The sequence below is a fragment of the Antechinus flavipes genome, chromosome 6 (genome assembly GCF_016432865.1).
Source record: "Antechinus flavipes isolate AdamAnt ecotype Samford, QLD, Australia chromosome 6, AdamAnt_v2, whole genome shotgun sequence".
Classification (NCBI taxonomy): domain Eukaryota; kingdom Metazoa; phylum Chordata; class Mammalia; order Dasyuromorphia; family Dasyuridae; genus Antechinus; species Antechinus flavipes.
Window position 1 is genome coordinate 102229266 of NC_067403.1, and position 13550 is coordinate 102242815.

At 36.2% G+C, this 13550-nt stretch overlaps 1 pseudogene; it reads right to left on the reverse strand.

Moving 5' to 3' along the window:
* Positions 1 to 1062: 1062 nt before the first annotated feature.
* LOC127541420 (DNA replication licensing factor MCM4-like) overlaps positions 1063 to 13550 on the reverse strand; it is a 38446-nt pseudogene continuing 25958 nt past the window's right edge.

Below are 13550 nucleotides of genomic sequence, written 5' to 3' on the forward strand. Positions count from 1 at the left end.
AGTGCTATTTTTGAAGTATTTCTTTTGTGGCTAGTTAGAAGTTAATTTCTGGAGTTAATCTTCATAAGGGCCAATTAGATTTGTCTCTACCTACAACAGGCAACTGGATAGAGTTCTAGTTATGGAGACAGGAAGATCTGAGTTCAAATGAGTGATCTCAAACACGGTCTAACTATGTCTTGCTAGGCAAGTCACTTAAACTCTTAAGTCCTATTTCCTCCAACTGTAATATGGATATAATAATATCACTCCCCTAGAGGTACTAGAGATTGAATGAGATTATATTTGTAAAGTATGTAGCTTCGTGCCTCACACATGTGAACATATTAAATAATCTTTTTTAATATAAAAGAAAATTTTCATTTAAAGCACTTTATATTTCATTATAAAAATGAATAACCTAATTAACATTTTGAAAACAAAAAAACTTTGATTTAAAACACTTTATACTTCATTAAAAAATTGATACCTAATTAATATTTTGAAAACAAACAAATTTCAAAAAAGTACTGTTTTAGAAATTTAGTTACGTAACTGATGGCAGTGCTGTTAGCTGATTGGCAAATAATGAAGGAAAACCAGTAGTTTTATATAAGCAATCAAGGGTAGAAAAGCAAAACACAACATTGCTCATTACTATATATATATATCTTATTTCTTCAAAGTAATTCCAGTTACTGTCAAGAAGTCATCATCAGCCAAAGCATATACAGCTTTTTCAAAACATCTGAGGAATAGTTATGACAGATTGGCCCAGAATATCTTCAAAGAGTTGTTGGTAGTTTAGAGCTGGTATTTAGTCCTTTGATTGAATAAATTTCTTCAAAGCCTTTCAGTTCATTCTTCTTTTCTTTTGCTAGACGTGAATTCATTCCTATAGTGAGAATAGATATATCCACAATGCCCCTCTTTGGGTGAGTAGCAGATTGAATGCTTCACAAAGGAGATGTTTTGAAGAAGCAAAACACCAGCCTTTGACAAATGTGTCAATGAATCCAGTAAGCAGAAACTCATTCCTTTGCCACTTGTCATCTTCATGGATGTATAGACCTCAAATAAAGTCTAACTTGCCTCTGTGCTTGGTCTAAGATTCACAATAGAGTTGCAAGCACATACCATGGAGTTCTTCTGGACTGCCATATCCATAAACTCCTCTTCTATTTGTTCTTCACTCTGGTAATGTGCCCTGGTGGGCAAGATTCCTATCAGTCTTCATCTTGCAGGACCAGAATGAGGAAACATCTTGAAAAGAATATATGGAAAAGCTTAATGTTCTCCATGATAGTTTGCTTAGGATCCCACTGAGACTCTATAGGATTAGCTGATGCTAAGAAAGAAATTCAAGAATTCTGCTGATAAATAATTTCAGCCTTGGCAATTAAGAGAGTATATTGTTTCCTCACCTCCTGAAGTACTAGTTTTGTGCTTTTATCCAAAATGTCACACCATCAATACAGCGGATACCATTGTCTCTCAAGACCACTTGTCTATAAGAACAATTATCTTGTTTTGGGGTCTTTCATTACATATGCAATAAGACCAACTGCACGAGAGCCTCTTCTATGTATGTGCTGTTCTTAGAAAATAAGGTTGTAGACATATTGTAGCACCTGCAATTTGTTGGTCCCATGATTCCCACACAGAAAGATATGATCTCAGCAGGGAATTTGTCCCTTCCAAGATGACTAAAACCCTTACTTGTTCTTGCAAATGGCTTAAACTGATGCAAAATATTCTTTGTGATATCTTCATGTTTACAAATTCTTGGACTCAAAACCTGAATAATGTCTGTCAGAAAATTCTGATTTCCTAGAAAGCTCCTTTAGCATTACTGCTTGATTCTCTAAAAAAAAAAGTTTCTGTTCATCTTTTTCATCACAATCAGCAGGTACTTGGTATGAGACTTATGATAGTGAATGACATCAAAGTGGGTCTTGTAGTTGGATTTGACATTGCTCTTGCTTGGATTGATTTGAACTCTATTACCTGGCTGAACCTTATCAACAAGGTCATTGTGAGCAAAGAGAATGACAGTGTGAGAACTGTCCTCCTGACATATCAGTTTGATCATGTTTGTCAGAAAACATGGAGTGATTGTAAATTAGTGCCATACTATTCTATATTTCAGTGTTTGCCTTTGGACAGCAATCTGACCACGTCAATTTTGACTTACAATAAAACCTCCAAATTGACAGTGAAAATATGCTTCCTGCATTTTTGGAACTAACTGGGATGATTGGATTACCTTGCCATTGGTGGTAATTAGTTAATCAATATCATCTAGTTTAAGTTTCTCACATTCTTAGTCTTTATTGCATTGAATGCTCACACTTGTATCTAACATTCTAATACTAAGTCTGAATAATGATCAAAGAAGTTATTAACAGCTATATCAAATGTTGAGATAAATTCTGTGGGGAGGAGATAAATTGTCTGTACAGTTTTTTGCAAATGATTTTAGATATTCACAATTTACATTTAAAAATGGTTCCCCAATGAAGCTGATTTCCATAAATCATTTTTATTGTGATTTTCTTTATTGTGCTCTGTATGTGTGTGTATATATATATATATATATTTTCATATATATATATGTATATATATATAAATCTTCAATTTGTAAAAAAAATAAAATATATATATATAATATTTTATTTTTTACAAATTGAAGGTTTGTGACAACTTGAGTCAATAGCATATTTTCACATCATGTGTCACACTTTGGTAATTCTCACAAAATTTCTTTTATTATTTTTATATCTTTAAGGTGATTTAAGATCAATAATCTTTGGTATTACTACTTTAATAGTTTTTAAGGCACCAGAAATCATGCCTTCATAAGATGGGCAACTTATAACATGGTAAATATTATGGGTATTCTGACTGTTCCACCAATCTGCATTGCATCGCTTTCCTTTTTTTTCTAGCCTCCCTATTCCCTGAGAGACGATATTAAGATAAGGCCAATTAATGACCTTACAAGGCCTCTGAGTGTTCTAGTGAAAGAGAGATTTAATTATGTGACAAACTCCATTGTTGTCTTATTTTAAGAAATTACTACAGATGCCCCAACCTCTAGCAAACACCATCTGATCAGCCAGCAGCCATCAACATGGAGGCAAGACCTTCCATTAGCAAAAATATTGCAACTCACTAAATGTTCAAATAATGGTTAACTTTTTTTTAACAATAAAATATTTTAAATTAATGTATATACATTTTAAAGCATAATACCATTATATACTTAATAGACTACCGCATAATGTAAAACAATTTTTATATGTATTGGGAAATTAAAAAAAATTGTGATTTGCTTTATTTGCTTTATTGCAGTATTCTGGAACTGAATCTACAATATCTCTGAGATATATGTATATAAAGGCTTAGTGAATCCTATACCTACCTTCTTTTCTTCTTTGGCCAAGGATTCAATAAAATGTTTAAGAAATTGCTTAAAAATTTCTTTGCATGTAAGTTTCTGGCTAAGAGACTGTTCACTTGTCACTGGTCTGTGAAAATTCAGATCTACTTATTGACTCTAATGAGCAGATCCAAGATAAAGTTTGCCTCACTGGAGTTGCCTAAATACTACTCCTTGGAGTTTCCTCTGCTTGTGAACTGGGAGTACCACATAGCAAGGCTGAACTGAGACAAATTAAAGAATAGCAGAAGAATGAAATGGTGATAGGTGAAGACTGGCTGCTTGCAGAGGGGGATGTACCTGGCTAGTGAGGTCTCCAATATACCTAAACAAAATAATCTTTGTAAGATAATTAGCATATACATACATTGAGTTTAATAAATGCATATTTCCTCCTTAGACTGTACTCCTAAATCTAGATTTTTGCCTCACAAATGTGTGTATGTGTGTGTGTGTGTGTGTGTGTGCGTGTGATGTGTAGATGTGTATAAAAAGACTATATTGCCAAAACACATAAAAATTTGTCTTAGCAATGCTGTCTTGATTTTTTTCTGGCATGGTATAAACCAGCACTAGAATAGGACTTGGGAAATCCTCAAGGAACCTTTATTTTGTTTTCATTTCTTCAGGACTGTACTGTTATTATTTCCTCTATACCAGCAGGAAGGTTTTTTGGTAAGAATTTTTCTTTCTGACTTTCTTAGAGCTGATAAATGTGGATTGGTTTTTATATGTTTGCTGTCAGTAATCCTCAGTTCTAAATAAATTGAATTCTCTCTACCCTGATTCTTTCCTTGTCTCAACACTTTCTGTCTGACAGGAGTTAAGTAGTATTTGTTTTCCTGTAATCTGACAGCATAGGTTTGTCAAAATGCTCATTTAAACTACTTAAATAATTTTCTGTCAATTAGATTATGCCAGAGAGGATAGCAATAGGCTTTCAATAGTCATTTCACCAACTTCAGCTATGACAGGGATGAATATGGATGTTAGGGAAATTTGTGACTTAAAGTCGATCTTCATGGGACTCTTCTCAAGGAAGTTGATTAATTCAGTAGAGTCATCAAGAGCTTAAAAGAAAAGAAATCTTAGTATTTTGCATTTCAGCTTTGAAAAAAAAAAACAAATGGTTCCAGATTCTTCTCTGGTTTTTGAAGAGAAAAAAAAAAAGACTGGGAAGAAGTCAACATGGAAATGAGACAGTACTTTGAGCATATACCTATTCTCAACTTACTACATTAGAAACTTTAGGGAATTTCTCCTAGAGTGAGATCCTGCCAGTGAGAGTTCATTTAAGCTGTGGTGTCTTGTATAGATTACTATCTGTATTCAGGTCTCCTTAAAAAGTATGATTGGATATATTTTAACATAATTAACATGTATTGGACTACCTGCCATCTAGGGAAGGGGATGGAGGGAAGGAGGGGAAAATTTGGAACAGAATGTTTTTCAAGGATCAATGTTGAAAAATTATACATATATATGTTTTGGAAATCAAAAGCTTTAATGACATTAAAAAAAAAAAAAGACCTATGATTGGCAGAGACTCTAGAGTATCTCCTTGTGAGATACATCTAAACAGATTTGTGCCTAACACATAAACCTACAATGGCAATATACATCACTCCTTACATTAATGGAAATGTAGGTTAGTAACACACAGGAGTAGGGCTCTAAATAGAGCTAATATAACTCAAAGAAAAAATAACAAAACTTTTATTGAGGGGGAAACAAAAAACTCTAAATTGTTGTTACTAATGTGGTTCTTAACAAATGTTGAAGAAGACAAAAAGTTCACCTTGATTGTTTGCTTTTGTTTTATTTCTCATTTTTTCCCCTTTTTGGTCTAATTTTTCTTGTACATGATGAATATAGAAATATGTTTAGAAGAATTGCAAATGTTTAACCTATTTTGGATTGCTTGATATCTTGGTGGTAGGAAAGAGGAGAAAAATTTGGAATGCAAGGTTTTGCAAAGGTGAATGTCAAAAATTATCTTTGCACGTATTTGGAAAAATACTATTAAAAATAAATGAAAGTAAATTTTAAAAAGAAAAAAAAAAAGAGGAAAGGTTCTCAACCATGTACTTTGATCAACATGATTTCCCCAGATTGTGATATTCTATCAAATCATTGCAGTTATCTGGATCCCAGTTTTGTAAATCCATAAAAAAGAAAGACATTGTTTGATTTCTGTAGAGTACGGGTGAGTTCCCTGGAGGACCCTGGGGTCAGCCAGAGTCAGGATAAATTAAAGTCCTTAGTCTTTAAGGGAAGCGGAAGAGGCAGGCAAGCCAAATCCTGGATTCAGGAGTCTGGAGTTGCCAACTTCTCTCCTCCTTGTCCTGCAGCCAAGTGACTCTCTGGACCCTTTCCCTCTGCCCTCCAATCCTTGCCTATGATTATCTTAACACAAAACAGTCAGCAAGTACCAATGGGGAGAAGAGCCATTTATCCAAACATATGTTAATAGAGTCATTGTCTCATTACAAATAGGTAATTAGCCTTAAGTGCTTGGTTGTCTGATTCAAGCATACCTTTTTGGAGTTTCAGCCCTCTACATCTCCCACTTTCTTTTGTTTTAGAACACAGGTGATCATATCTTCCCTGACTTCTCAGGAAGGTGAGAACCCCAAAAAGGAGGTGATCCCATCCTCCTTGACTTCTCAGGAAAGGAAGTGAAAACACCAAAAAGGAGGTGATCACAATCCCTCCCCACCCTGACTTCTCAGGAAGGGAGATGAAAAAACACCAAAGGGAAGTGGGAAGTCAAGCCAGATATTGTTAGCAGGTTTCTGGGCTGAAGGGTCTTACTAGAAACCTGTATATACAAACCCATCAGTATGGGAAGTATTACACAAGCACATAGCAATAAAGCACAGGCTAGCAGTGATGATTCTCTCCACAGCCTGCACAGACTCAATGTGGTTTAACAACATGAATAGTACATGCAAGTAGTGATATAATAAACAATATGAATCAACATGGTAGTGTAAAAGATCTCCAGAAGTCCTAGAAGGAGGGTTTATAAATAACAATCACATGTACGCCTCCTTCAGCAGCCAAGAGATAGTCCAAAAGCAATCTATTCTCTATTGCTTCACGTGCCAGGGAATCCAATGATCCTTGCAAATTTTTGAAGTCCTACAACAATCTTTTTATGTGTTATGGAATCCAATGATCCTTGCAAATTTTTGAAGTCCTACAACAATCTTTTTATGTATTATGGAATCCAATGATTCCTGCAGATTTTGAAGTCTTGCAACAGTCCTATCATATCTCAGGGAATCTAATGAATCCTGAGGGTTTTCAAGTCCTACAAAAATCTTGTCATGTCTCAGGGAATCCAATGATTCCTGAGGGTTTTTGAAGTCTTGCATCAGTTTCATTAAAAATTTTTGATGTCAATGAGTCAAATGTCATAACTGCTATGCTCTTTCAGTGGTGGGCACAATCAGTGATGGAACCACCCAATGTTTCTTGGGGCTTCTTCATTTCAAGGATCTGCTCCATTTCTCTCCAATGGATCAGGCAAATACAGCTCATTGGAACCCATCTGATTCCTTCTTCATCTATAGAAATACAAGCAAACCCTCTCCCCCAAGTAGTTAACCTATCTGGTTCCTTCCATTCACCACTTTCTGGATCTCTCCACATCACTTGGCTATTATCTAAAGATAGTGGAGGTGCTCGCACTGGGCACTGACCTTCTGAAGGTGGATTATAAAACCTGTCTGCCAGAGCCAGTGAATCTTTGTCAAAAATCAAGAAGCTATGTATAAAGAGCTAAATTTAGAAGTTTTCTAGGGTAACCTGTGGCTTCCCCTTTCTTTTGTTTTTGGAGGAGTGTCTTGATGTCTGTTTATCCTCTCTACTATTGCCTGTCCTTGAGGATTAAAGGGTATGCCAGTGGTGTGTAAAATCTTATACTGTGCACAAAAGTGTGCAAAATTGTTTAGAAGTATATGAGGTCCATTATCTGTTTTTATTGCTGGTGGCACACCCTTAATTGTAAATGCTTGTATAAGGAATTCAGTGACTACTCGCGCTGTCTCTTTTGCTGCTGGTATTGCAAAAGTAAATCCTGAAAAGTTGTTTACTACAACATGGATAAAAGACAGATGACTAAAAGATTTATAATAGGTCACATCCATTTGCCAAATTTCATTGGGTCTCAAACCATGAGGGTTCTTCCTTAGAAGGAATGTAGGAGCGTGGAAAGGAAGGCAAGCTGTTCAGGCTTTTACTGTGCTCCTAGCTTCCTCTTTTCTTATCCCAAATTGCAAATGTAAAGCTCGAGGAGCCTTATGATATTTAGAATGAGATTCTTGGGCTGCCTGAAATAAAAGAGGATTGGACAAGATGGTTAGAAGGCTATCTGCCTTTGAGTTACCATCAAAAATAGGACCTGGAAGTCCACTATGAGAGTGGACATGCAAGATATAAATCTTACCTGGATGCTTTCTCACTTGCTTTTGAAGTTCCTTAAAGAGGTGATATATATTGGAGGTTACAAATTTTATTTGGGCTGTGGCAATTCTTTGTATCACACCTACTGAAAAGGCTGAATCAGATATTATATTTACATCTCCTGGATAACAACTAAGAGCTAGAATGATTGCATACAATTTGTTCTGTTTAGTGTATTGAAAAAATAGTTCTGACTACTCTCTTTATAGTTGTCACGAGAGTATACAGCACAAATATTATGTTTGGGTGCATCTGTAAAGATAGTTGGTTCTTTAAGAGGAACTTTAGAAACCTTTTCTTCAAGAATCCATTGCATGTAATAGTCGGGTTATCTTTAATGGAGACCCATATGTAAAATTTGGAACTGTGGCTAGTAAAATTTGCCACTCTGGGGTGGTTTCACAGCATACATTAATTTGTGTATTAGTATAAAAGGTGTATATCTTGTCAGGTCTTATCCCAGGTAATTGTACTGCTCACTTAATAGCCTTTAATAAAATTCTAGCCACAAGCACTGGGTAAGGAGTAAGGATTTGTTCTGGTTGTGCTGGGAGGTTCACCCACTCTATCACACTGTCTCCTTGATGAAGGACTGCTGTGGATGCCTTTCGTGTAGCAAAAACTGATATTTCCAAGGGTTTTTGAATGACTCTTTCAATCACATTGGATGAAGTCAATTCAGCTTCTCTCAAGCTTCTTTTGTAAGCTAGCATGGTAAGGTTAAAGCACTGTCTTCTCTTAAAATGTCATATAATTGTTGTAATTGGTAGGTATTCAAACCTAACACTGGACACATCCATTGGATATCTCCTATCAATTTCTGAAATCAAATTCTCTGTATTTAAGGAAAGTTTTTGTACTGTAAACACCTTAGGATATACTTCATATCCTAAATATTGAAAAGGAGCATGTCTTTGAATTTTTTCTGGCACCATATGCAATTTGTATTTCCTTAGTGTTTCTATGCTTTTTTGTAGACATGCTTCTATCCTAGTATATCATCCATGTATTGTAATAACATTATCTTTGGAAATGCTTTTCTTACTGGAGTAAGAGCAGCAGCAACATACATATGTTTGGGCTGTTTTTCATTCCCTGTGGCAAAACTATCCATTCATATCTTTTATAAGGCTCAGCTAAGTTAATGCTGGGCATTGGAAAGGCAAATCTTTTCATATCCTCCTTATCTAGAGGGATAGAATAAAAACAATCCTTAATGTATGCTTTCTATAGAGCTCCCTCAAGGAGGGGATGGGAGTGGGGAAGAATCTTTTCCTAATATCTGCCCCATTTCCAGTTAGAAAAGGAAAGTTACTAGTTTAGTTCTTAATAAAGTAAATTTCCTGTTTGTCTATTAAAATACTCATCCTATTTCCTGGTCACCAGGGACTTCTTCAACAAAATTAGGGTCCTTGGTTCATATTGGGTGCCAAAATGTAGCATATGGACTAGTTCCCTGGAGAGCCTTCGGGTCAACCAGAGTCAGGATAAATTAAAGTCCTTGGTCTTTAAGGGGAGAAGTGGAAGAAGCAGGCAAGTAGAATCCTGGATTCTGGAGTCTGGAGTAACCAACTTCTCTACTCCTTGTCCTGCAGCCAAGTGACTCTCTGGCCCTTCTCCCTCTGCCCTCCAATCCTTGCCTATGATTATCTTAACACCAAACATTCAGCAAGCACCAATGATGAGAAGAGTCATTTATCCAAATATATGCTAATAGAGTCATTGCCTCACATCAATTAGGTAATTAGCCTTAAAATGCTTGATTTTCTGATTCAAGGAGTTTTTTTGGAGTTTCAGCTCTCTACAGATTTCCAAGTTCCTTTCACATAAAACAGAATGGATGTTGGATTCAGAGTTAGAATGCTTGTGTTCATTCTTAAATCTTTCAGGGAATATTTGTGGCAAATTCTATAACTATCTTTGAGTCTCATCTTTCTAACTTGTAAAATAAGAGTTTCAAGAACTTGAAGCAGGGTTTAATAAAATTGGTGACAGGATGGTTCTCAGGTTTCTGAAATACTAGTTTATATTTAGTCATATACAAATAGTAAGATGGAAAGTACTCCATATGTGCAATAATTGTAATCCCTTTCTCCCATCAGATTATTTCCTGAGCTATTGGTCATGTCTGAGTACTGAACTTCTAAAGGCTCTCTGGGTGTAGCATTGGCTGCCATCATGTCCCAAGTATTTTTTGCTTTGGGCCCTGGGGCTGGGCCCCCCATTCCATTTCCCTGAATCAGTCTACATTCTGATGCCCAATGGAAGCCTCTGTAGCATTTTGAACATGGGGTTTTGGGTCTTGTTCTCCCACCCTGTTTTCTCATTCTGTCTCTGTGCCAACATTAGGCTTTCAGATACCACATTGAAAGCATTGATGAGTCTCTCTGGAAGTCCCTTGCCAAAAAGGACCCTGTCTTCCCATGGATAGATTACAATTGGGAAGAATAGAGTTGTATGCAGCTGGGACTACTGAGATATCCCCTGGAGAGGTGAAATCTGGCCCTGTCTCACCTATGGATCCTTTGCCTCCAGGCACACTAGGCTTGACCATTCATCTCCTGAGAGCACTTACAAAACAGTGTTCATCCATACACTGATATGGGAAACTGAGGAATGTATAGATAATATCCCAGTCACTAATACAGGTAGATAATGTGTGACTTACCGACCAGGAGAAGTAGTAGCATCAGGTTTACTGATACAGAGTCCTAATAGACAATCTGATGATAGTTGCCCAGATTCTGACTCCAAGCAACAGAATCCAGGAATATTCTAGACAGCAGCTGTGATAGCTGACCAAACTATGCTCACTATCTATATAAATGGCCTACCATTAGAAGGATTGGTAGACACAGGTGCAAATCATACAGTCATTAGAGGTGCCAATTGGCCCAGTCACTGGCCAAAGATTAAGACAGACACCTACATGTCTGGAATAAGAGGATAAATAGTAGCTGAAGTTAGTGCTACCCCTTTGAGATGGACTTTTAAAGGCGCAACAGGAGTTTTTTCTCCTTTTATAGTTGAAAAAATCCCCATCAATCTGTGGGGAAGAGACGTTTTACAGCAATTAGGGTTAAAAATGAGGACTTTGGTTTCTTAGGCAGGCCTGCTGTTGAAGGCCTGTCAACATTTTCACCTGTTACTATTCAAGGGAAAGCTGATACATCAGTGTGGATAGAACAGAGGCCCTTAGCTAGCGATAAAATTCATGCCTTATTAGTTATACTACAGGAACCATTTGACCAAGGACACTTAACAACCTTCTCTAAGTCCTTGGAATTCCCCTCTATTGGTTGTAAGAAAGAAATCTGGAAAATGGAGGATGTTGACTGATTTAAGAAAAGTAAATGAACAGATGGAAAATATGGGAACTCTTCCTGGACTTCCATCTCTATTCAGTTGCCTAGAGAATGGCCTCTTTGGGTTACAGACATTAAGGATTCTGGAGTCTGGAGTCACCAACTTCTCTACTCCTTGTCCTATAGCCAAGTGACTCTCTGGCCCTTCTTCCTCTGCCCTCCAATCCTTGCCTATGATTATCTTAACACCAAACATTCAGCAAGCACCAATGATGAGAAGAGCCATTTATCCAAATATATGCTAATAGAGTCATTGCCTCACATCAATTAGGTAATTAGCCTTAAAATGCTTGATTTTCTGATTCAAGGAGTTTTTTTGGAGTTTCAGCTCTCTACAGATTTCCAAGTTCCTTTCACATAAAATAGAATGGATGTTGGATTCAGAGTTAGAATGCTTGTGTTCATTCTTAAATCTTTCATGGAATATTTGTGGCAAATTCTATAACCATCTTTGAGTCTCATCTTTCTAACTTGTAAAATAAGAGTTTCAAGAACTTGAAGCAGGGTTTAATAAAATTGGTTCTCAGGTTTCTGAAATACTAGCTTATATTTAGTCATATACAAATAGTAAGATGGAAAGTACTCCATACGTGCAATAATATTTATTTGAAAAAATAGTTTTTATTTCAAGATTAGATAACAAAAAATCCCCCATTTTTTTTTCTTTGAGGACAGAAAGTAATGAGAAGAAGATAAATCCTAGTAGTTGCTCCTTTATCCCCAACAATCGCTCAAACCCACTCTCATAGCACTAATTTGTTTGGTTCTCCTAGTCCCAATACTGGTCTTTTCAGTATTTCCTCCTATTGCCAATGTATGTTCTTATGACCTACATAAAGACCTATCACATCCTGTTTCAAACTGCATCCTACTCTAACTCCTAAAAACCAATGCCCAAGATAAATTAAACCTATTTTCTTCCAAAAATAGGTTATACTCCTTTTGTTCTTTGTAAACAAAGACCTATCAATTAGCACTTATGTATAGTTCTGACTTTCTTTGAGAAAGTTAAATAAGAGAGAGAGAGAGAGAGAGAGAGAGAGAGAGAGAGAGAGAGAGAGAGAGAGAGAGAGAACAGATTCAGAGACAGAAACAGAGACAGAGACAGAGACAGAGGGAGAGACAGAGAAAGACAAAAACAAAGAGACAGAGAGAAACAGAGAGAAAGGTAGAGGGGGAGAAAGAGAGACAGAGACAGAGAGAGACAAAGACAGAGCCCATTTGAAAGATACATTTTGATGACTTTTGAAATTTAGTTATTATTAATACTAGTGCTTTTTTCAAAGTAGAAAACCTTGAAATTGCTTTATTTAACTGTGTTCTCTTCAGCAATGGGCCAAGGAAGGAGCAGATGGCTTCAGTGCAAAAGGTAACAGAGGTAGCTGAGGAAGGAATGAAAGGAAGGAGATAATTGTTGGAGTCTGACCAGTACTGAGTTGAGACAAGAATCAAGGACTAGAGGAATGGAAGAGATCAGCAAGGAGAAAAGAATAAAAAATAAGTTGTCCAAGATACTAGGCAAATGTTAAATACAAGCTAGTTTCCTGGAGACCTCAGGGCCAGAGAATCTTCACTTTTCTCCTCCTCCTGCTGCTGTCCAAGTGCATCTCTGCCCTGTCTCACCCCACCTAATCCTTACCTATGACTATCTTAATAACAAACATTCATCCAGCATCAACTGTGAGAAGAGCCATTTATCCAAACATATGTTAATAGAGTCATTGTCTCATATCGAATAGGTAATCAGCCTTAAGTGCTTGTTTGTCTTATTCAAGGATACCTTTTCATAGTTTCAGCCCTTTACAAGCAAGATAAAGGAAAAAGAATGGAAGGGAAAAAGTGTGAATAATAATTAGTAATTAACCTATATAAGATTCTATGTCTTGATTTTTCCCTAGGTGGTGATCCATATGTAAGAGATAGAATTGAGTTTTGGATAAATAGATTGGAGATTACCTCTGTCAATAAACATTTTTTATCATTTTAAAATACTTTGTTGATGCATTTTGTTTTGCTATCTCACTCATTTTCCAATAAATACCCATTTTCCCATAAAGAGTCAAATATACAACTAAAGTCATTTACTATAATTATTGTGACTGATAACTCATGTGACTTCCTGTTTTGATAATTTCTTGTTCATTAAACAGAAAGGAAAGATGTGTGTTTTAGCTTTGGCCATCTGGCTTCAACAAAATGTTTTTGCTTTCAAAAATAGTATCTTTACATGGTTATATAATTGTGTATATTACTCTTTTGTTCTTTATTTTCCATAAGTTCATGTGAATCTTCCC